The sequence below is a fragment of the Saccopteryx bilineata genome, chromosome 1 (assembly GCF_036850765.1).
Source record: "Saccopteryx bilineata isolate mSacBil1 chromosome 1, mSacBil1_pri_phased_curated, whole genome shotgun sequence".
NCBI classification, from domain to species: domain Eukaryota; kingdom Metazoa; phylum Chordata; class Mammalia; order Chiroptera; family Emballonuridae; genus Saccopteryx; species Saccopteryx bilineata.
In genome coordinates this window covers 363,312,044-363,335,042 of record NC_089490.1, presented here as the reverse complement: position 1 = coordinate 363,335,042, position 22,999 = coordinate 363,312,044, and the positions used below count along the sequence as shown (strand labels likewise).

General features: G+C 36.0%; 1 protein-coding gene across 8 annotated transcripts in view; it reads left to right on the top strand.

Moving 5' to 3' along the window:
• Positions 1-22,999, top strand: part of SOX6 (SRY-box transcription factor 6) — a 650,826-nt gene that overhangs the window by 192,245 nt on the left and 435,582 nt on the right. The window contains exon 1 of one of the 8 annotated variants that reach the window (XM_066251023.1): positions 11,262-11,339. The exons of the other annotated variants lie outside the window; for them this stretch is intronic. The gene's annotated coding sequence lies outside the window, so the exon portion shown is untranslated. Of the gene's footprint in view, positions 1-11,261; positions 11,340-22,999 lie in introns of those variants that run through there. 8 annotated transcript variants of the gene reach the window in all.

The window sequence follows — 22,999 nt, the reverse complement described above, 5'->3', positions numbered from 1 at the left end:
GGTATTCTGTGGAATGCAACTGTCAATAATCTGAGGTAGAGTGATGAAGGAAATTCTGGATCCAGCATCCATTAGATATTTCCTCAAATTTAGCTGCTTCTTTGAGTATAAGGTGAGGCTTTTGAGACACAACAGTCTGTGGTTTTGAAATCTTTTATCAAGGAATAACTGATTCACAACTAGTCACTAAACCAATATAAATGGTGAACTTGTATAGGTTATATTTTAGAATTAGCTTAATGAGTCACAGTTTTTAAATTGGAAATCAGTGAAGATAAGGTGAGGTAGAGTTATTTGTTAATTTTTTAGAAATAGGTTTTGTCACTAATTTCAATAAAAATATATCAATTTTGAGTAACTAGTTAAAATGTAGCAAAACGGAAACTTCTGCTGAAGAACTTTGGGAATCATCAAAATGACTTTGTCCTCTTTGCTAATATTATTGATAGCTTTAAAACCCCAATTCTTCTTTATTCTTACTTGTATCCAGCACCCTTACCATGAAACTTTACAGTGCCCTTTCATCTGGAAAGGCCATTCTATCTCACCTCTTGACTCTGGGATTTGTCATTTAACTTGCTTTAGTTAATGGGATGTTAGCAAATGTGACACACGGAGAGGCTTGTAAAACCACTTGTGCATTTCTGTTCACACTCTTGCCCTCCTCAGTCACTATGAGAAGAAACAGCTTAGTCTGGTCTGCTGGAGGGTGAGACTTACAGAGCAGAGTTGAGTTATTCTAGTCATCCCAGCCAAGGCCATTCTAGATCAGCCCAAATTGGCCAGCCATCCACAGGACACAGTGGTGAGCTCAGTTAAAACCAGAAGAAATGGTCAGGTGACCTGCAAATAAATGCTTATTGTTTTAAGTTACTGAGTTTTGGGGTGGTTGAACCTGCTGCATTCTTGTGTCCAAAGATAATTGAAACAACCTCTAATAACCCCTTTAAAAAAACACTTGTCTGGGCAAATGTCACAGATGATCCTGAATGATTTCTTGCTGTTCTAATGACAATATCTGTTGCTCATTGATTTCAAGAAATTCCTAGAGTCAGCCACTGTGTGATACTTGTGTAAGACTTGATTTAAAATAGAATATGATATGTTTTCTTTGTGGGTTGATTTTAGAAACTCTGGCAATCCTTCACACTTAGTCTGTAAATTCAGCTGATGTATGTTAACATTACTAGGCACAGAATCATCCAGTCCATAAAGAAAAACAAGGCAACAAATGCAAGTACTTGAGTTAAATTCATATGATAAAAAACACAGATACCACGTTATCCTTTGACAAGAGCAAATTTTGACAAGGAAGGGGTGGAGGTGAGTGGAGTAAGTAAAATAGGAAAAATGAGGCTGGGGAAATGGAAACTAGATTTACTTTGTTCCATTTAAAGACTGTATGTAGTGTAAAAATGAATGTTGTGAATGAAGACTGAGCTTTTGAATCTTAACCACATATATACTCTGCAAGTCCAACTTATTAAGTAAAGGTTGGAAAAGAGGCACAGAGGCAGTTTTGGTTAGGGGCATGATGCTTCAATTCTTTCTTTGAGCTTTGAAATTAAATGAGTGTTGTCTTTTCTATTTTCAAACTTTCTATATAGCATTGCTATTTCATTCAATTTCTTTTGTGGTAGAAAGAAGTTGGCTTTTTAGATACATAAGAAGTAGCAGGCTGAGAATCAAAGTCCCCTGGACTGAACACATACCAGTTATTCCTCTAAAGCTGTACTCAGAGAAGGGGTGCTGGTTGGGAAACCTGTACTTGGTTAATTCATCATGTTATTTGGAAAGGTCCTTATTATTTTGCACAGCAGTGTGGTCACCTGGCGGTAGGTCATTAGCATTTTAGTCTTCTTTTCTTCACAACAATGCACAACATGCTAATTAGAGGATTCTGAAAGCTAAGTAACTGGTTTTAAAATCAGACGTTTTAATTTGCAGCTTTAATGGCTGTTTTTATAATAACTGGCTTTATTGGGGGTAAAAGCACTTCTCATGTTCTACTAGCGAGGCAGAGTATAACAGAAGCTGACAAAATTAAAAACCTCATAATGTGACCTTTGCCTGGGATAAAAGGCTGTTTCATAACAATTTCCTTTTGTTCTTTGTTTAAGCCATTACTCTAAAAGGAGCCTCCGATTAATCTAAGTAAATGCATCATTACAGTATTAATCCATGTCCTTCTGTCAGTGTCTGTTTTAATTAAATAAGAAATGCTAGCAGAAAGATATCACGCACAAAGCTGTGATTGGAGAAAAAAGCACTGGTTGATCAGGGAAAGATTAAAAAGGGCTTTACTATTTTGTCCATTTGCATACTTCCAGATGCCACAGTGTTTCAGGTTGAAAGAAAACTTACAAAAGAGTTTAACACATTGCACTCTTATAGATTTAAAATAATGGGATTTACCAATGAAATTCTAATCATCCAATTTATCACATGTTAGACATTCCAGAGCAGGGAGCGGAACAGCTTGGGTGTGTCTTTTAAACATTTTATGTCGTGTTGTGTTGTATCTGTGAAAACATACCTGCCAAATTTGCATGTGTTTCTTCTTATTTTGGGTGACGTGATGGTAAAATCTGGTTGTGGACATACAATTGATTTTTTTTTTCTTTTAAAGTATCTTGCAACTTCTAGTTTAATTTCTTTTCTTTTTTAAAATGACTTTCTATTGATAATAGGTAAAGCATCTAGGTGAATAACTGGCTTTTAACAGTGAAAAGTGTATTTAATAAATGCTTATAAAATGAATGTATCCAGCTAATACTGCAACGCTGACCTGCAGAAACTCTTCGTAGCAGTAGAGCTGCAAAATTCCCGTGGTGAGGGCTTTCTCCATATCCAGGCCATTATTTGATGTAATGAAAAGAGAAAGTGTGCAACAGTGAGATTGTTAATTAATTTAGCCTAACAAGATGAAGATAAATGAAGCAAAGCACCAGACTGAATGAAGCAAGAAGTCTTATTTACAATTTAATACATTTTTTTTCTTTTTCATTTTTCTGAAGCTGGAAACAGGGAGAGACAGTCAGACAGACTCCCGCATGCGCCCGACCGGGATCCACCCGGCACACCCACCAGGGGCGATGCTCTGCCCATCCTGGGCGTCGCCATGTTGCGACCAGAGCCACTCTAGCGCCTGAGGCAGAGGCCACAGAGCCATCCCCAGTGCCTGGGCCATCTTTGCTCCAATGGAGCCTTGGTTGCGGGAGGGGAAGAGAGAGACAGAGAGGAAAGCACGGCGGAGGGGTGGAGAAGCAAACGGGCGCTTCTCCTGTGTGCCCTGGCCGGGAATCGAACCCGGGTCCTCCGCACGCTAGGCCGACGCTCTACCGCTGAACCAACCGGCCAGGGCCAATTTAATACATTTTTATATAATGCAGATTTCACTTGATAAAAAATAAACAGATCTTGACCCCAAATACTTGCTAACAGAAAAGTACACTCCCTCTCACCACCCTTCAACACTAAAATCCTGACCTGATTTTACAAAGAACGTGTCCTGTGGCTCCATGCAGAAGACACTTTTACAGTGTGTAAACAGTGCTTTTCTACTGCTAAGAATCCTACACTAGTTAATCTTTAACTGTGGTATTTTATTATTCTTGTTATAGACTGGGGATGACCATAAGAATAATTATCTGGAAACCTTTGAGTTTCTTGTTCTTCAGATTATCCTGAGATGTCTTGCTTCACTTATTTAATAATCATTTTATTTTAATCTTTTTTTTTAACTAAAGGAAAGAAGCTCAAAAGTGAGAAAATATGAAGAGCTGTGAGTCTTTTTACATGTGCTTGAATCTGTAGCAATTGTACAGAATTCTTAAATTAGCATTATTTTAAAAGTCTCCCTTTCAGAGATTAATGAGCTTTATCCAGTATTTGACCTTTTATCATTCTTGCTTTCTGCTCAGAAGTACTTCCTTCCTTCCTACAGTAGCTAGAAAAGACTGTCTCTTATGTTACTGTAGGCAGTGGTAACAGGGCTCTCTACAAATGGTGTTATTATGGTCACTATGTATTTATCTCAGGGGTCACGAACAAATCCATGCAACTGCTTCTAAGGATTTCAATAAATAGGACTTTTTATCCAGACAATCGCCTTTTATGTTACTTTTAAACAAAACTACTAGTCCATCAAGAGTTTCAAAAGAAAACAATTCTACAGAGTGCCGGTATGGCCGCACAGACCAATCATCATGGCACCCATTCTCGAGTCCTTTATTTTTCAAGTCCACAACAATAGGTTGTTGATTCAATGGACAAGACCAGAACAATCAAGTTCTCTGTTTAGCAGCAGTGCAGCATTTTAATGCCCTTCTCTAATAATGGTCTCATTATTGTTATTCTAAGACTGGGCCTCAGGAGGAGGAATATTTGCTGGAGGTACGTCATTATTTTGCAAATTTCGATTAGCTCATCATGTTGTCTGTAGTGTGAAAATCGTAGCTAATTAGGGCAGCCAGTTAGACTACCAGCTTTTGAGCTTATGAGTTAAAAGGTAGCATACTTGATAGGCCAGTGATGTGAAAAAGGTGGTAAAAAGGAGGATTAGAGCAGTTGCCTTAGTAACTCCAACTTCCATCTGTGAAGGAACAATGGACTTGTGTTTCTCCCCCACCTTGGTGTAAAAATTGGTTTTGTTTTGAAAGGACAGGGTTCTTTTTATGACGATCTGGAATTCAGCCCAACTGAGTGTAGTTTTAGTTGTTAGGAGAGACCATTGGGGATAGGAAAGATGAAAGGTCATGGTGAGCTTCAAGGACGTGAAAGGTTGTTGTCTCATATAACAATGGTAGATTGTTTTTTTCTAATATTTCTAGCCAGCCCCTAAGTCAGGTGATGGAACAAATACCTACAGTTTAGTCAGGTGAAACAGGAGGGGGATGGGGATAAAGAAAGGAGAAAAATGGGGTAAGAGAGTTTTTACTTTGTTAGAAAAAATAGAGTAGCTTCAATTTGCTTTTATTAAGCAAAGTGATATTTCTTTGTCATCATCTCTGAGATTCCAGTGTGCTTTGGATGGTTTGCCTCTGTGGGCCATCACATCTCTGGGAAGCTCTCCAATGTGTTAGGAAATGTGATTTAAGCTTTCTTTCTGAACTCCCAGGAGGACCAATGATGTGATACTTAACAATAAATTTAGTTGTTGTAGCTTTCTCACATTATTGGTGTTCTTAAAAGGTTTTCCTTCAGATGCACAGTGAATAAAATGAATGATAAATATGAAAGAAATTTGTTTCACCACTCTACAGGGTTTTATCATAAATTCTATGACTTCCATTGCAGAAAGTTTACAGGAAACTGTCTAGATGTTGCTGCAATAGCAACACAAATTTTTCTCTGTATACATAAGAAAATGCTACAATTTTAAGAGCTATTGGGGGTTTTGTATTACAGAGGTGATAGAAAAGGATTGGAGACAGTGATATTTTTTAAAAACCCTCAAAACCAAATCACCTTTTCTGAGTTTGAAATACTTATATTTCAACAAAATAAATGACTTTTATTTTCTTCCATATCAATATTAAAACAGTTTGTGGTGGTGGTGTGTGTTTACAACCAGAGAGAGAGTAGAAGAACACTATCTTTGAAAGCAAAAAATCATCTTTTGATGATCAAAGGAACCTTCATATTTCTTCCTCTCTATTGTCTCCAAACAACCCTTGTGTAATTGAAGCTGGACTTGGTCCAGGAAGCTGGGGGGGGGGGGGGGTCAAAAGACCTGTTTGAATCCTAGGTCTTTTTTTTTTTTAACTTTTTCTTGACAATTGTCCTTGTTGTAGTCTTTCTTTTTTGAGAAGCTGGGTTCATTTAATTTGTTGTAGGTACCTCATAGACTTGAAATTATACTTTCCCAAAACTCTAGACTTAAGGACTTTTGAGATTATCTAGTCTAATTCCTTGTGTTTGAAAAATAAGAAAAGTGAGACCAGAAAGTTTAAACGACTTGCCAAAGGTAACTCAACTAGTTAGGGGGAGACAAATAGATGCCATTTTTCATTCTACTTAAATATAAAAACTTGAAAGGAAGAATGAAGAAGCATTATAGAGCACTTCTGACTTCTTTCCTGGTCATTTTAGTAGTTGAGGGGAGCGTGAATAAAGCCTACATCTTGTGGTAGTGTTGGTGGGGTTGCGATTCAGATCAGGTTTTAAATAACTATTAAAGTACCATTTTAAATAAATGAAACTTTTTTTCCCCTGACAAAATCCCAGCATAAGTGGGGAGAGATGTATTCCTGAGACACCAGCATGGCATTCAGAATCTGTAATCTTTCTTGATCTGGGCACATATTATTATTTAGGATTAAAATTTTTTTTTTCCAGTGTGGCAGATTAGTTAACTGTTCTGTTTCTTAGTTTTTGCACCAGTAGAAAGGAACCCGGTGTTATTAAATGTTGTAGGACATAACAATTGGTATATGATTGAAAAAGGCAATATACATTTCATAGAATATTATGCATATAAATTTGTGCTTTATCCAAAAGTATATCTCAAGGCAAACATGCACCATAATAGGGCAATATAAATGGCATAGTTTATTTTGGAATAGTCCAGAACATATTTAGAAATTTTGGACTTCATTTAAACTTAGAGGAGAAAATAAAGTAATCCATCATTTCAGCTCCTTATTTCATAATATAAATTTTACTTTCTAGTATCATTTTGACATATTTTATTTTAGTCTTTAATCTATGTATGTATGAGAAGAAAGAACATAGCTAGCTTGTTTACTGTCCTCTCTCTGGTGCCCAGAACAGCGTGTGGCCTATAGTAGTTACTTAAAAAATCATTGTTGACTAAAGGAAAAAATTATGCAAAATTAGATCATACTTTAGATACATTTTTGAATTTAAGAAATAATTTTATAGTATGTTCTCATTAATAGTCTTATGAAAACATGATCTTTAATGGCTACATCATATACTATCATATGGAGGTACTACAATTTGTTTTACCATTAAATTATTGATTTCTATTTTTTCACTATTAGATATGAAAGTTAATTTATAAGAATATCTTACATTTATTATTATTATTATTATTTTTGCGAGAGAGACAGAGAGAGGGACAGACGGACAGGAACAAAGAGAGATGAGAAGCATCAGTTCTTTGCTGCAGCACCTTAGTTGTTCATTGACTGCTTTCTCATATGTGCCTTGACTGAGGGGCTCCAGCCGAGCCAGTGACCCCTTGCTTAAGCCAGTGACCTTGGACTTAAGCCAGTAACCATGGGATCATATCGATGATCCTACGCTCAAGTGAGCAACCCTGAACTCAAAGCTGGTGAGCCCCCGCACAAACCAGCAACCTCGGGGGTTTTGAACCTAGGTCCTCTGTGTCCCAGGCCAACACTCTATCCACTGCGCCACCACCTGGTCAGGCTTCCATTTATTATTAAAGTGATAACATTTTACAATTGATGAAACAACTCCTACATGATTATTGAACCCCACCAAACTATCACCTCCTTCAAGTCTTTGCTTAGATGTCATCTTCTCAGTGAGGTCGGTCTTGACCACTGTATTTTAAAATTAAAAACCTCCAAACACTCCTGATCTCCCTAATGCTGTTCTATTTGTTTCTGTAGCTTTTCTCAACTTTTAACATACTAATTTGCATATCTATTAAATTTATTGGCGATCTTTTTCTTATATTTCCTAGAATATAAGCTCATATAGCATAGACTTTTTGACTGTTTTTGTCACTCATATTCCTCTTTGTCTTGTACAATGGCCAGAACATAGTAGGTTTTCAACAGTACTTATTAAATGTGTTTATTGAAATTTAAAAAAAAATGGAATTGTATATTTTAAAAAAAATGTTTGTTCTATTGATTTTAGAGAGAAAGGTATGGAGAGAGAGATAGGAACATCAATCTGTTCCTGTATGTGTCCTGACCCGGGATCAAACTGGCAAGCTCTGTGTGTTGGGACAATGCTTTAACCAAGCAACCTACCCAGCCAGGGCACATGTATTTTTTAAGTGAAGAATAAAACCTTTTTTCTTTTTATGGGAAACTCTCATCAACCAATTTGTACACTGGCTAAGCATTTCTGCTTTCTGTTAATATGTACCCATTATCTAGTTAAATTAAGTCATAACACCTGACTGATTCTTAGGACATGTTGGATACAGTCTAAATATCCTGCAATAAATGCCCCAAACTTTTGCCTCTTGAAATTACTATGATTCTAGGTTTAGCGATACACTGGATGAGAAATGTCACCAGTCACTCCAAATGATTTTTTTTCTTCATCTGGTAGTCCTTCAGTTAAGATTCTTAAGGTTTATGTTTGATGTGGACAAACTCAGGTTAAGTTGGTTATTTATCTGTATTTTGGGATTATTTTACTTTATTCTGCTCTTAACATATATTGGTTCTATTCTCAAAGTTTTCCTAGGAAATACATTTTACAAACTCCTGTTTACTTCTTTTACTATATGTGATTTATACTTTCCTTTAAAATAGATCTGTATTACCCAACAATTCCATTTCTGGTATTTATTTAGAGAAAATAAAAACAGTAATTTGGAAAAATATATACACTCCTATGTTCATTGTAGCATTATTTATAATAGCCAAGATATGAAAGCAACCTAGGTGTCTATCAATGGAAAACTAGAAAAAGAAGGTGCATGCATGTGCACACACACATTGGAATGGTATACAGCAATAAAAAGAATGAAATCTTGCAATTTGAGACAACATGGATGGAACTAGAGGGTATTATGCTAAGTGAAATAAATCAGATAGACATATACTGTATGGTTTCATTTACATGTGGAATCTGAAAACAAACATACAAACAAACAAAAAAACCCCACACCAACCAACAAAACAAAACAAAAATAGATTCCTAGAAATAAAGACCAAAGGGACAGTTGCCAGAGGAGAGATGAGTGATGGATAAAAAAGATGAAAGGGAATATGTCAATAGGACTGATGATAAGTTTGCCTACTGACAGGTGGTTACTGGAATCAATGGTGTTGAATCACTATATTATACATCTGAAACTATTATTATTATTATTTTCTTATTTTTCCAAGTAAGAGGAGGGGAGATAGAGAGACAGATTTCCGCATGTGCCTCAATGGGGATCTACCCAGCAACCCCTGTCTGGGGCCAATGCTCTACCCACCTTAGGCCATGCTTGCAACTGAGCAATTTTTAGTGCCTGAGGCAGAGGCTCCACAGAGCCATCCTCAGTGCCTGGGGTGATGTACTCAAACCAATTGAGCCATGGCTGCAGGAGGGGAAGAGAGAGAAAGAGAGAGAGAAGGGAGAGAGAGAGAGAGAGAGAAGGGGGAGGAGGAAGAGTGGAGAAGCAGATGGCTGCTTCTCCTGTGTGCCTTGACCAGGAATCAAATGCATCTACATGTTGGGCCGATGTTCTACCACTGAGCCAACTGGTTGGGGCACACCTGAAACTATTATGATTATTATAATATTGTATACCAACTAGACTTAAATTTAAAAAAAATATAAAATTGCTACTTTGTGTCCTTTGCAGATGTGTTAATTATCTTTATATAATAGCAATATATGTAGCTATAAATAACTTATATAGTAATCTCATTTATATGATATTTATAGTTTCCAAGCCCTTTAATAAATATGATCTTGTTTAATTATCAAAATAATTCTAGGCACACAGGCATGGTTTGTTATATTCATCTAGGGACTGAGGCACATAGAAGTTAAGAGATTTAATCTAGATCATAAATACAGGAAGTGATAGAGAGGTCAGGATAAATCCAACTCTTCTGGCTTCTACTAGTACGGTGCTGTTTTTATTTTAGTCACTTTAATCTTCTCTCCAGATGAAATAATCATTGTTGTGTTGAACTTTTAAAATTGGTTCTCCATAAAAATAAAAACAATTAATTAAAATTAAAACATTTTTCTCTGCATTTTATCTCTTCTACTAGTCTCATTTTCAAGGACTTCTTTTAGCTTTCCAGATCTTCTTTTCCCAGTCATTTTCTTTTTCTTACTCTGACTATGAACAAGGGCTTCTGTAGCAATTTGGAAAACCATTGGCTGCCATGTCTGTCTTTTTACCTTTTAGCTAGTTGTTCCTTTCACATCTCTAGATGTGACTAAGCAAGTCCTGTTCATCATAACAGGTAGAGAACAGACTGGTAGGAGTCCACTGGGATGGGGATGGCCTTGGGAGACAGTTAATATTGCAGACAAAATGCATTTGGACACTGAACACCAATAACTGTAAGAGGCATAAAACAGGAGATTAAAGTGTTTCATAAAGTAGACAAAGCAAGGAAAGTCTAGGGTAAGTGTGGCTTAGAGATTTAGGCAGGTAGACCACAATAAGGCCATAGACACCAATGGAAGTTAAAGGACAGATTCCAATCTCTGACAGTCTGCAAGTGGAAGGTTACTAAGACCGTGGGAAGATCATAGTCTTGGATGGGCTAGTGCACTCAGGTACAGGAAAACAAGGTAGAATCCTAGTTATTGAAATCAAAGCAAAAAGGCAAGTCAGGCTAGCAGTAAGAGTAATTAATTTCATGTTGTGTTCAAATTTTATTCTGTGTTGGAGTCTTTTAGATATTGTCAGAAATCGCCCTGGAATAGTGGTTCTCAAACATTTAATGTACATTAGACTCCTCTGGGGTACTTCAGATTTTGATGGGACCCTGGTGTCTTTTAACAAGTGTCCCAGATTATTTTCTGTGTTTATAGATCACATTGGAGAAATTTTCCATAAAGACTGAGATGGCACTTATTGTATGATAAGGGACCGAGTGATTATAACCATTGAGAGAGGAGGCATTTAGAGGTTGAAAGTCAGACCTTTCTACTAAGAGAAAAATGTATCTGTTATGCCCAGAGCTGATTTGTATTTCTCTGAATGTAAGAAAGCATAAAACATGGGTTGATAATGCACTAGACTGGTGTGTTAGAAGTCTATTAGGTTTTCTGTTCATATCTCTTGTTTCTTGTGTTTATGACCTGAGTGCTTTTGTAATATCTAGCATAAAGATTTAAACCTCTTAGTTTAAAAAGGTAAGACTGCTTGTTCTTTTGTGCCTAATCTAAACTGTTCCTCATTTTTATTTTCCATTTTTTTATCTGTGTAATTGAATTTCATCTTTTTCTTTCCGCTTCATAAATTGATTAGCGTGAGTTAGGCAGACTGCTGTAATGCTAAGGGTTAACCAGAAGAGAATTACAAATGAACTATCTAGAAAGTTGATTATTAATCCAGCTAGAGAAGAAATATCCTTTTACTTAGCAAGAATGAGTATCCAAAGAGCTGATAATACTGTTCAGGCAGTGAGCTGTAATGGCAGAGCTTGGTAAGTGAAACAAAACTTGGAATTAATTCTTTTATATCCACTTTCTAAAAATGTGTAGAGTTTTGATCTATTTAAACAGTTAGATATAACATGAATTTACAAGTTGCTGGAAAAAAATCTTAAAAGTTCTAAATGTGTTTGTTAATGAGATCCCTACATAGACTATCGGTAAAAGTTAACTGAGAAGTATTTACATAAGTAGATAAATATATTTAATTTTGAATATTTATAAAAATAAATGATTAGATTTCTGATTAAAAACAAGGAAGTGGGCATAGAGGAAATGATTACTAAACAAATCTAAGGCCAAACCTCAAACTAAAGAATATTGCTTGACAAACAGTTGCTGTTTTTTTTTTTTCACAAAAGCAAGTTCTCGGTTCTTAGGTATGAACATATAATTTAAACTATAACGTTCATAAAGACTTAGTGAGATATTTTTCAGACTTCTAGGTAACAAAAACAGTCATAAATTCTCTTTTTTTCAGGGTCATAGTACTCATTTTATCCTGATGTTTAATTTAAGGACTTTTCTAAAGACAGCTTTTTATTGTATTTGTGAATAGGAAGAAAGGAGAAATGAGAGGATCTGTGCTATTTGTACAAAGAAAATAAAATGAAAAGATATAATTTTAATAATGTTCTTGCATCAAAGACTGCTCTTTCTGTTGTAGAAAAATTTTGATGTTAATATTCAATTCTATAAAATTGAACTTTTGCATGATTTACTTGATATTGCAGAAATGAACCTTTAAACATAGTATACAATACTGAATATTATTGCAGCTTTATGCAATCATAAATCATTTCATTGTAATATTGTACTTAGGAGAAGTTAGTAAACTTATTAAATTTACCTTAAATTGTAATCATGTACCATTAAATACAGTTTTTAATCTTTTCTTTAGAAGTATTTTTTAGTGGCAATAACAAGTCCTCAAATTAAAATTTTGTTATTTACTGTTAAAATAATAACAGAAAAGTGTTCTTAAAAATTCAATATTTTAAATATATATTATATGTGCACATGTGATTGGGTATGTGTGTTTGTGAATATATATAGTACATATGCATTCAAAATACCAGAGCACTATTTTCCTATATACACTCAAGTATTTTTTAGTTTTAATGTTCTGACCCATATTTAGGACTGGGAATATAAAATATAATAGATGAAGTAATAAAAAAATAGTTAAAATTTATTGAGCTCTTGTGTGCTAAGTGCTATATTAAATACTTTATCTCACTTAATTCTTATTAATTCTGTGGTTGTTGGAAAGCTACAAGGATTATAGTGTATGTGAAAACAAAAGATAAGTTAATTAAAGAGCCTCTAACATCTGATGCAAAAAAATCTAGAAAATAAAGGCCCAGGAAACAGAGAGCATAAGAAGGGAGATCCTTAAATTCTGTGTGCTTGTATTTCTCAAAATTAAGAAGATTTAATATGATCTTGGTAAAGAAGAGAAGAAAATAAACTGGTAAATTTTTAACATTCATTAATTCTTTAAAAAGTTTATTATGAAAATTTTAGGCTTACAAAAATGTATAAAGAATAAGTTAAAATATTCTTTTTTTAAAAAAAGAAAATAAAACACATAACCAATAGAGTTGAAGCCTTCTGTGAACTCTTTACCAATTTTGTATCTCCCTCTATTTGTGTCAGAAGTAACCATTCTTTTGAATATGGTGTTTATTGTTCCTATGCTGTTCTTTATATTTAAACTTAATTACATATTCATTATATAGGAGGAAAAACTCCACTTACCATTTTTTGAGTTCTAAGAGAGACCTTTTCTTGACTTCCTATTACATTTTAATTAAAACAAAAAAATTCTTAACATACTCTGCAATGCCCTGGCTCTGCATAATATGGCTCCTGTGTTGCCAGCCTCCTGCCCTTCCCTTTCTCCCAATGTTTTCTTCTGATTCAGTTGCTGTGCTGGTCTATACACTGCAAGTTTTTCCTGCTGTGAGGTGTTCACATAATGCTGTCTTCTCACCTGCAAACTTCTCCCCATTCTTTTTCATAATAATTTCTGCTTATTCTTAAGGCTCCCATTTACATGTCATATCTTTAGAGAAGCCTTCCCTGAGCCCTTCAATTCAAATCTTATCTGCCTGCAAAGGTCTTGCTTTCCATCCTTTAATTTATTTCATAGCTTATATTGCAATTAAAAATTATGTCTTTATTTGTGTGATTTTTGTTTAATGTCTGTCCTTCACTTTGGACTGGCCTATTTTGTTCTAACATGTTTTCCCAAGCATTCAGCACACATGATCTTATACTTACAGGCATTCAATAAATATTTATTGTTGTTACCAGGTACAGGAATATAGTGAATGAGAAAGAAGGAGAAAGGGATATTGAGAGAAAGGAATTGCATAAAAATAGAGTCTGTGGGTTAGTTTGTGAACACTGTTTAGGTAAAGTTATGCACTCTGATGCTAGCAAAGACTGGGGTGAGGGAGATGGTGGGGACATTTTTGTTTCTTATCATTTAGCTGTAGAAGATGTGAGAGCTTTTCTCTATGTTGCTTCTTGTTTTTCAGTGCAATCTTTTACTTTTGTGTTGTCATACAGGGTCATTTGCATTCCTGGATGTAAGAACAGAGTTTTCAAATTATGAACTTGTAGGGCAGCCCTAGTGGCTATAATCTTAATGTGGAAACATTGTAATGGGCTCTAAAAATGTGGAAAAATTTAGGACACACAGATGAAACAATATATCTGGCACTTTTGCATAAGAAAGCCATGAGGCCACTAGTAAAGGCTTCAAGGTGGACAACTATAAAATATTCATAATGGTGACAATTGCTATAATATTGTTAGACAGTTTGATTTTTTCAAGAGAATATAGAAAAGGTTATAAAAAAAAGAAAAAAAATGAAGTCAGTCTGAGAGGAAGTTAGGATTCTCAAAATGTCAGAATGTACTTATGTTGTACTCTACATAAATCTTGGCTGGCATTTGTAATTAAAGTCCAAGGTTATAAGGTTATGGTGAAAATTTTTTTGGTCAATGGTATGAGAAAAGGAAATAAAAATATAATTTAATTTTAATGTCTATTGTTAAAAGGAGAAAATTTGTAGTGAAAGCCATCCTGTTTGGATTAGAGAGGAAGGCAGAGCATTTCTTACTCCTTATTTCCCCCGGAGTTTGACCATATATTTAGCCAATCTTTCGCTCGATCCTACCTTCGGGTGTGTTGTGAAGCATCTGAAGACTCCAAGGATAGGTTTTTCTGTTTCTGGTTGAAGAACTTGTTGAGTTTATGGGGAGATTTTCGGTATCGCTTCCTACCGCACCATCACTGTAGGAGAAAATTTGTAGGCTGTCTCACTTGTGGTTATAGATGGTGCCATTATTATCAATACTATTGTAGCTTATATTTTTATTGCATTTTATGTTTTTAAGTGAACTTTTTCTTTTACTATCTTATACAATTCTTATAGCAACACTGTGAGATACTTAAAACAGAGGTCTTATTACTTTTATTTTATTATTAGTAAAACGGGGACAGAAATGAGTCAGGAGCTGGAACTAAAACTTAAAAGTGTTTCTAGTTATAATTTTCTGGGCAGGACTAATATTCACTCCATCTTTGCCCCTCCAAAAGGTTTAGATTAGAGGGTATAATTAGGTTCTTCTAAGGACCAGGATGAATTAGGTAGATGTCTTCTATAGGTTTTCCAGACTTAAACATATCTTTTCCTAATTTCCCAAAGATGAAAATAGTTAACTGTTTCTAACAAATGAAACTGAAATGGTTAAATGCATATAATTTATAAACACATTGACAAGCCTATTCTAAGTTAAAGCTTATTGAATAAAGTTTAATGGGCCTAATATCTTAAGGGTCCAAGCATAAGGAGGAATAAGTATGAACTTATAAGAATGTAATTTCATAATTTGGAGTAAATGAACTTTAGCTCAAATAGGGTATAAGACCCTTGGGTATAAACTCAAGTCACCTGAACTAAGGATGGATACTTCTGGTACTCATTTAAAAGACTCTTTAAAGGAAAACGTGAAAGGCAATGTATATGTTGCATAGATACATGTGTGCAGGCAAGTGGAGGGATATTTCTTTGAAGACAAATGTCAGGAGGTCTTTGTAATGATTAGCCAAGAGGGCCGTTTGCTGCATTAAGGTAAAAGCCAAACTTGGTGTTTGTTTTTTTTTCAATTGGATAAATATCCTGGTTGCAGAGAAATTAAATTTCTCACTTTCTGGGCCAGTTGTTGTAAGCTTCCCTTAGGTTAGAAGAACCCGGCATATTTACTCAGAAGAACAGAAGTCTAAGAGAATCTGATAGCTGTCATGAGATGGCTAAGGTGTTGCCACAGGGAAAGAGTGTTTACTATGGAGAGCCAAACCAAGTTAGCAGGCGAAAGTTACAGAGAGCCAGAGTCACAGGGGCAGCAGAAGAAAAACTGTAACAGTTACAGTTGTCTAAAAATAAAATGAACTTCCTTGTTGAGGCAGGGAAGGCCTTGTTAGACAAGAATTGGGAAGAAAGATTAAAATGTTAAGTGTACACTATGTTACTTCAATATTAAAGTTTATAAGAGAAGATGTTCCCTGTCTGTCCCATGGCTAAGGCAAGTATGTGTGTCAACATAAAGGGCAAAGATATATGTATTCCTCTATTATGTGAATGAACTTCATGAAAGTCAGGTTTACTGTGTGGATTGCTCAGGCATACTAACTCTAATATGTGAATGTAAAAAATCTACACATTTTTATCTGTAGGCAGCTATTTGATGCCTGAAATTACCCCAAGTAGGAACTTTAGACTTCACCAGCTATTTCCAAACCTCAGAAGAACTGGTGTAAGTAAATGGAATTGAATTAAAAGGGAGAAAAATAGAAATTAGTTTGTTCTTCCATTGGGTCCAGATCTAAACAATATGAATTTAATGTGCGTAGATAGAACAGATATAAAAATAACACTGTTTATTTTCTTATTTTTAAAAGGCTGTTAAGTATCTGCTACATTAACAAGATAAGGAATTGCCTTTTTAAGCACATTTTTTGTTATTTCAGTTTCTCCTATTGAATTAATGCTTTCATTGAAAAAATTAAAAATATTTAAATATTACATGAATAATATGCAAATGTATACATATCTGTTTTTGAAAGGTGCCTGGAATATAGCAGGCAATCATTAAGTGTTTCTTGAAAAAATAATTATTGAAAAATAAGGAAAGCTAAGAAAAATTTTCTTAATTTCTCTCCCCACCCTAAATTCTATTTTCTTCCTAAGCTTCCTTACTAGTTTTAATCAGGCTTGTACATTTCAGACCTCTTTCTCTATTATCATATACAAATATATATAATTACATAAGATATGCAAAATACAGAGAACAGACTGACAGCTATCGGTGGGGAAGGGGGTTAGAGGCTGGGTGTGAAAAGGTGAAGGGATTAAGCAAAGAAAAGACACTCAGACACAGACAGCATTAAGGTGATTACAAGAGGGATGGGGATAGAGGAAGGTAGATGAAGGTAAAAGGGGATAAATGGTGATGAAAAGAGATTTGACTTTGGGTGGTGAACACACAATATAATACATAGATGATGTATTATAGAATTGTATACCTGAAATCTGTGTCATTTTATTAACCAATGTTAACCCAATTAAAAATATGCAATTTTATTTTGCTTGAGGGTAACACGTCCCCTTTTTACACATATTGCTTTATACTTTATTCTTTTTTCATTAAAATGATGACTTAAGCTTCTTTGTCAATTTATATAGCTTGACCTTATTTTCTTCGGTGTAGTACTTTATGCTGTGTACGTACCATTGTTATATTGATAGACATTCAGTTTTTCAATATAAATATTCTCGGTTGAAATTTTAGATATTTAAAACTGAGGGAATGGCAAAACTTGACTGTGTTCTTCTAAAATATACGAAACAGGCATAGAAAATGTATACTTGGCAGGGTTATGAGATTAACGACATTGTAGGCAAAAGTACAGGATGTGTAAAGGCATGGAGGAGTGAAAAAAATGGTATTTAATTTTTAAAAATTTTTTTAGAGAGGCAAGGAGAGAGAGAGAGAGAGAGAGAGAGGAATGCTGAGCTGCTCCTGTATGTGCCCTGACCAGGGAATTGATCTGGCAATCTCTGTGCTCCAGGACGGTGTTCCAACCAACCGAGCTATCCGGCCAGGGCTTAGTTTTTTATTGATTTTTTAAAAGAGAGACAGACAGAGGAAGGGAGAGAGAGAGGAGGGAGAAGGAAAGCATTTGTTGTTCCACTCAGTTGTGCATTTTTTGACTGTTTCCTGTGTGTTCCCTGACTGGGGAGTGAACCCACAACCTCGTTGTTTTCGGATGACACTCTTAACTGAATGAGCTAACTGGCCAGGGCCTATTTAATTCTTCATTAAGGCAGTCAAGAAGTTTTTATTATCAGGAGATAAATACTAGTGAAAAAAAGCTGTTGATAAGTTAATCCATTTAAAATTGAGCGGGGATAACTATAAACTCTGGACGAATTATGAAGAAAAACTATTTGAAGATACTGGAGAAAAAACAAAAGCAGGCTAAATCTTGAGAGGAGATGATGCTTGGAAGATGCGAGTGGGATACAGAGTAAGTTGGTCATTTTCAAGATTTTCAGTGTGAGGGCAGCCCCAGTCTGTGCCAGACAGGGAAAGCTAATGAAACTGCGATAGAAAACCAGCAGTTTCTCTGGCCTGACAAACTCGGAGAATGGATTTTGGGGCAACCACAGCTACTGGGAAGAGAAGAGGTAACTCTGGATAGAAAAGAGCCACAGAAAGAGAGGTCCAAATTTTGTGTGTAAGTTTTGCTCCAATTTCTGACTGATGCCAAACCATGCGCACACAGGATAGGCTTTAAACAACCTATGTAAGACTAAAAGAAATAAACAGATATTTAAGCTGCTGTTCACTGCAGGAGAAACAAAATAATGCAGTTTGAGCCTAAGCAAATAAAGCTTTGGTACATATATATATATAAATAATATGGATTACTACTCAGCCATAAGAAATGATGGCATCGGATCATTTACAATAACATGGATGGACCTTGATAACATTATACAGAGTGAAATAAGTAAACCAGAAAAAACTAAGAACTATATGAACCCATACATAGATGGGACATAAAAATGAGCCTCAGAGACATGGACAGGAATGTGATGGTAATGGGGCTGGGAGGGAGGGGATGGGGAGGGGGTGAGGAAGGAGAGAGAGGGAGTGGGGGGAGGGGAGGGGCACAAAGAAAACCAGATAGAAGGTGATGGAAGACAATTTTACTTTGGGTGAGGGGTACGCAGCATAATCAAATGTCAAAATAATCTGGAGATGTTTTCTTGGAACATATGTACCCTGATTTATCAATGTCACTGCATTAAAATTAATAAAAATAAGATAAAAAAATAACAGCGTTCAAAATATAAAAAATAAAATAAGATAAAATAAAATGATTGTGTTAAATAACACACACACACACACAAAGAATTTTGTTAAAACACACAAAAAGTGGCACTGTATAAAAGAATTCATGGCCCTGGCCGGTTGGCTCAGTGGTAGAGCGTCGGCCTGGCGTGCAGAAGTCCCGGGTTCAATTCCCAGCCAGGGCACACAGGAGAGGCGCCCATCTGCTTCTCCACTCCTCCCCCTCTCCTTCCTCTCTGTCTCTCTCTTCCCTCCCGCAGCTGAGGCTCCATTGAAGCAAAAATGGCCCAGGCACTGGGGATGGCTCCTTGGCCTCTGCCCCAGGCGCTAGAGTGGCTCTGGTCGCGACAGAGCGACGCCCGGAAGGGGCAGAGCATCGCCCCCTGGTGGGCAGAGCATCGCCCCTGGTGGGCGTGCCGGGTGGATCCCTGTTGGGCGCATGCGGGAGTCTGTCTGACTGTCTCTCCCCGGTTCCAGCTTCAGAAAAATAAAAAAAAAAAAAAAAAAAAAAAGAATTCAAAGTCTCCAAAACATGATAGTAATGATGTCTAAGATTTAACCCCCAATCACTCAACATATAAAGAATCAGAAAAATGTGAAAAAAAAGGGCATTTGAGAACAGAGATTGAAATTTCAAAAAGAACCAAATGGGAGCTTAAAGCTAAATTATATATATAATGTCTGAAATAAGAAAACAACCAGATGGGCCAATCAGTAGAATAAAGACAGAGTAAAAAGTCAGAATAATTGAAAATAGATTAATTAGTAATTATCCAACTTAAAGAACAGAGAGAGAAAAAGGAATTGGAAAAATTAATATATCAATAGTATTAGCGATATGTGAGATAATAATAACTGGTCTAACATATGTAAGTCCAAGAAAAAAAGGAGAGCAATATTAGGGCAGGAAAAAAACACTTGGAGAAATAATGTCCCAATTTTCCAAATTTGGTAAAAGAGTTAAATAGCTATACTCAATGATTTCAGTGAACCCCACACAGGATAAATGCAAAGGAAGGCACAATTAGGCTCATTGTAACAAACTGCTAAAAATATGGAAATTTTATAGGTAAAAGTTGTTTTTTGTAAAAACCAAGAAAAAAGGAAACACAGCTCACCAATATCAGAAATGAAAGAGGAATTACATCTACCGAATTATATAAATTAAACAATAAGGGCATGTTATGAATACCTTTATGACAAAAAATTATACTAAGGCAAAATGTATATTTCTTAAAATATATAACTTACTAAAATTGACAGAAGATTAAACAGAAAACCTAAACAGAACTTTATCTATATAAAAAATTAATTTAAAAAATTTTTCTATAAAGAAAAATATAAGCCCAAATGATTTCACTGGTTAAGTCTATCAAACCTTTCAGAAATAACACTAATCTTACATAAATATTTTAAAAAAAATAGCAGAGGAGAACCTCATGAGGCTAGTATAACTCTAATACCAAACCTGAAAAACATTCAAATAAAGGAAAATTTTAGAACACTATTCTTCATGGTCATAGATGAAAAAATTCTTGATAAAACTGCAGCAAATTAAATACAGCAATATAAAAAATAATAACATTATGATCAAATAGGGTTTAGCTTAGATTTCAAGTTGATTTAACATTTGGAAAATCTCACCATATTAACAGAATAAATGAGAAATATCATATAATCATTTTAATAGAATAAAAAAAGAAACTATTTGACAACACCCACTCATAATTAAAAACTCCCAACAAACTAGCAATAGAAAATACCTTTCTTAATCTGAAAAGGGCATCTGTGAAAAACCTACAACTAATATGATGTTTGAATGGTAAAATATTGAATGCTTTCTTTGTACAACGGAGAACAACATAATTAATGCCCGTGCTCACTCATTCTATTTGACATTTCATTAGCAGTCCATTGTAATGAGGCAAGGAAAGGAAACAGTATAAAATAGGAAAGGAGAAAAGTGCAACTACGGTATCTCTAACTGCACCTTTGCCAAGGCCATGTGACAGAAAGTCTTTTGTATAATAAGTGGATGGGGATCAAAATTTCATGGTAAACAATGGGGAGCCTGACCAGGTGGTGGTGCAGTGGATAGTGTCTGACTTGGACATGGACGAACCAGGTTCGAAACCCCGAGGTCTCTGGCTTGAGTGTGGGCTCATCCACCTTGAGTGTGGACTTACCAGCTTGAGCATGGGATCATAAACATGACCCCATGGTTGCTGGCTTGAGCCCAAAGGTCACTGGCTTGAAGCCCAAGGTCTCTGGTTTGAGCATGGGGTCACTTGCTCTGCTATAGCCCCCCCCCCCCCGTCAAGGCACATATGAGAAAGCAGTCAATGAACAACTAAGGTGCCACAATGAAGAATTGATGCTTCTCATCTCCCTCTCTTCCTGTCTGTCTTTCCCTATCTGTCCCTCTCTCTGTCTCTCTGTCACCAAAAAACCCAAACACAAACAAACAAAACAAAAAAAAAATGAGGAAAATGATTTGAATTTGACTCAATCTTAAAAATTAACATAATATTAATAAAAAGTTTATATATAATTGACAAAATTGCATTTGTAATTCTAATTATGCATTATTTATTAGAAGAATGAGTTAACTGCATGCTTTTTGAGTAATTTTTTAGGTCAAATGTTGTGATGGCACAATCATTTTTGATTGTATTATCACCATAACAAGGGTCATTTATTTTATTTTTTTATTTTTTTATTTTTCTGAAGCTGGAAACGGGGAGGCAGTTAGACAGACTCCCGCATGCGCCCGACCAGGATCCACCTGGCATGCCCACCAGGGGGCGATGCTCTGCCCATCCGGGGCATCACTCTGTTGCAACCAGAGCCATTCTAGTGCCTGAGGCAGAGGCTATGGAGCCATCCCCAGGGCCTGGGCCATTTTTGCTCCAATGGAGCCTCGGCTGCGGGAGGGGAAGAGAGAGACATAGAGGAAGGAGAGGGGGAGAGGTGGAGAAACAGATGGATGCTTCTCCTGTGTACCCTGGCCGGCAATCGAACCCGGGACTTCCGCACACTAGGCCGACGCTCTACCACTGAGTCAACCTGCCAGGGCCAACAAGGGTCATTTTTATAAAGAAATTTCCTAAAAACTTTGCCTTATCTTTTTATATTCACATCATTCTCTTTTGAATAATGTGTCATATCAACTGTCACTCTTGCCAATTTTTGGTTCCTCAGTTTCTATCTAGTCGAACTTCAAATTCTTGATTTGTTAATGATTTGAGCTGTTCTTTAGCTGTATTTCTCATAAATTTTTCCACATCTTTTGCAAGATTTGCAACTTTACTTTGCAGTTACTTTATATTTTGAATATTACTTACAATATTCTACAATGCAGTAGACATTAATCAGCTAACTCAGTGGTCGGCAAACTCATTAGTCAACAGAGCCAAATATCAACAGTACAACGATTGAAATTTCTTTTGAGAGCCAATTTTTTTAAACTTAAACTATATAGGTAGGTACATTCCTTATCGAGGTAGTGCCTGCACGTGGTATTTTGTAGAAGAGCCACACTCAAGGGGCCAGAGAGTCGCATGTGACTTGCAAACTGCAGTTTGCCGACCAGGGAGCTAACTTGATTCTCAACTTCACTGAAAGAATTATCAGGCAAACTTTTTTTTTTTTTATTCTGTGAGAGGTGGGGAGGCAGAGAGACAGACTCTCACATGCGGCCCAACCGGGATCCACCCGGCAATCCCACAAGGGGGTGATGCTCTGCCCATCTGGGGTGTTGTTCCACTGCTCAGCAATTGAGATTTCTTAGCACCTGAGGCAGAGACCATAGAGCAATCCTCAGTGGCTGGGGCCAACTCGTTTCAATTATCCATGGCTGTAGGAGAGGAAGAGAGAGAGAGATAGAAAGGGAGAGAGAGAGAGGTAGAAAGGGAGAGAGAGAGAGAGAAAGAAGCAGGGGGGAGGGGTAGAGAAGCAGATGAGTGCTTTTTCTGTGTGCTCTGACCAGGAATAGAATCTGGGACAACCACACGCTAGGCTGACACTCTACCACTGAGCCAACCGGCCAAGGCCCAGGCAATTTTTAAAAGTATTCCTATTTTTAGAGACTCCACTTCAAGTAATTAAATCAATCTTTGGGAATAGGACCAAGGTATCAATATTTTTTTCAAGGTACCACTGTGCAGACAATTTTGAAACTACTCAGCAGTTATTATCAAACATACAAAGAAATTTGACC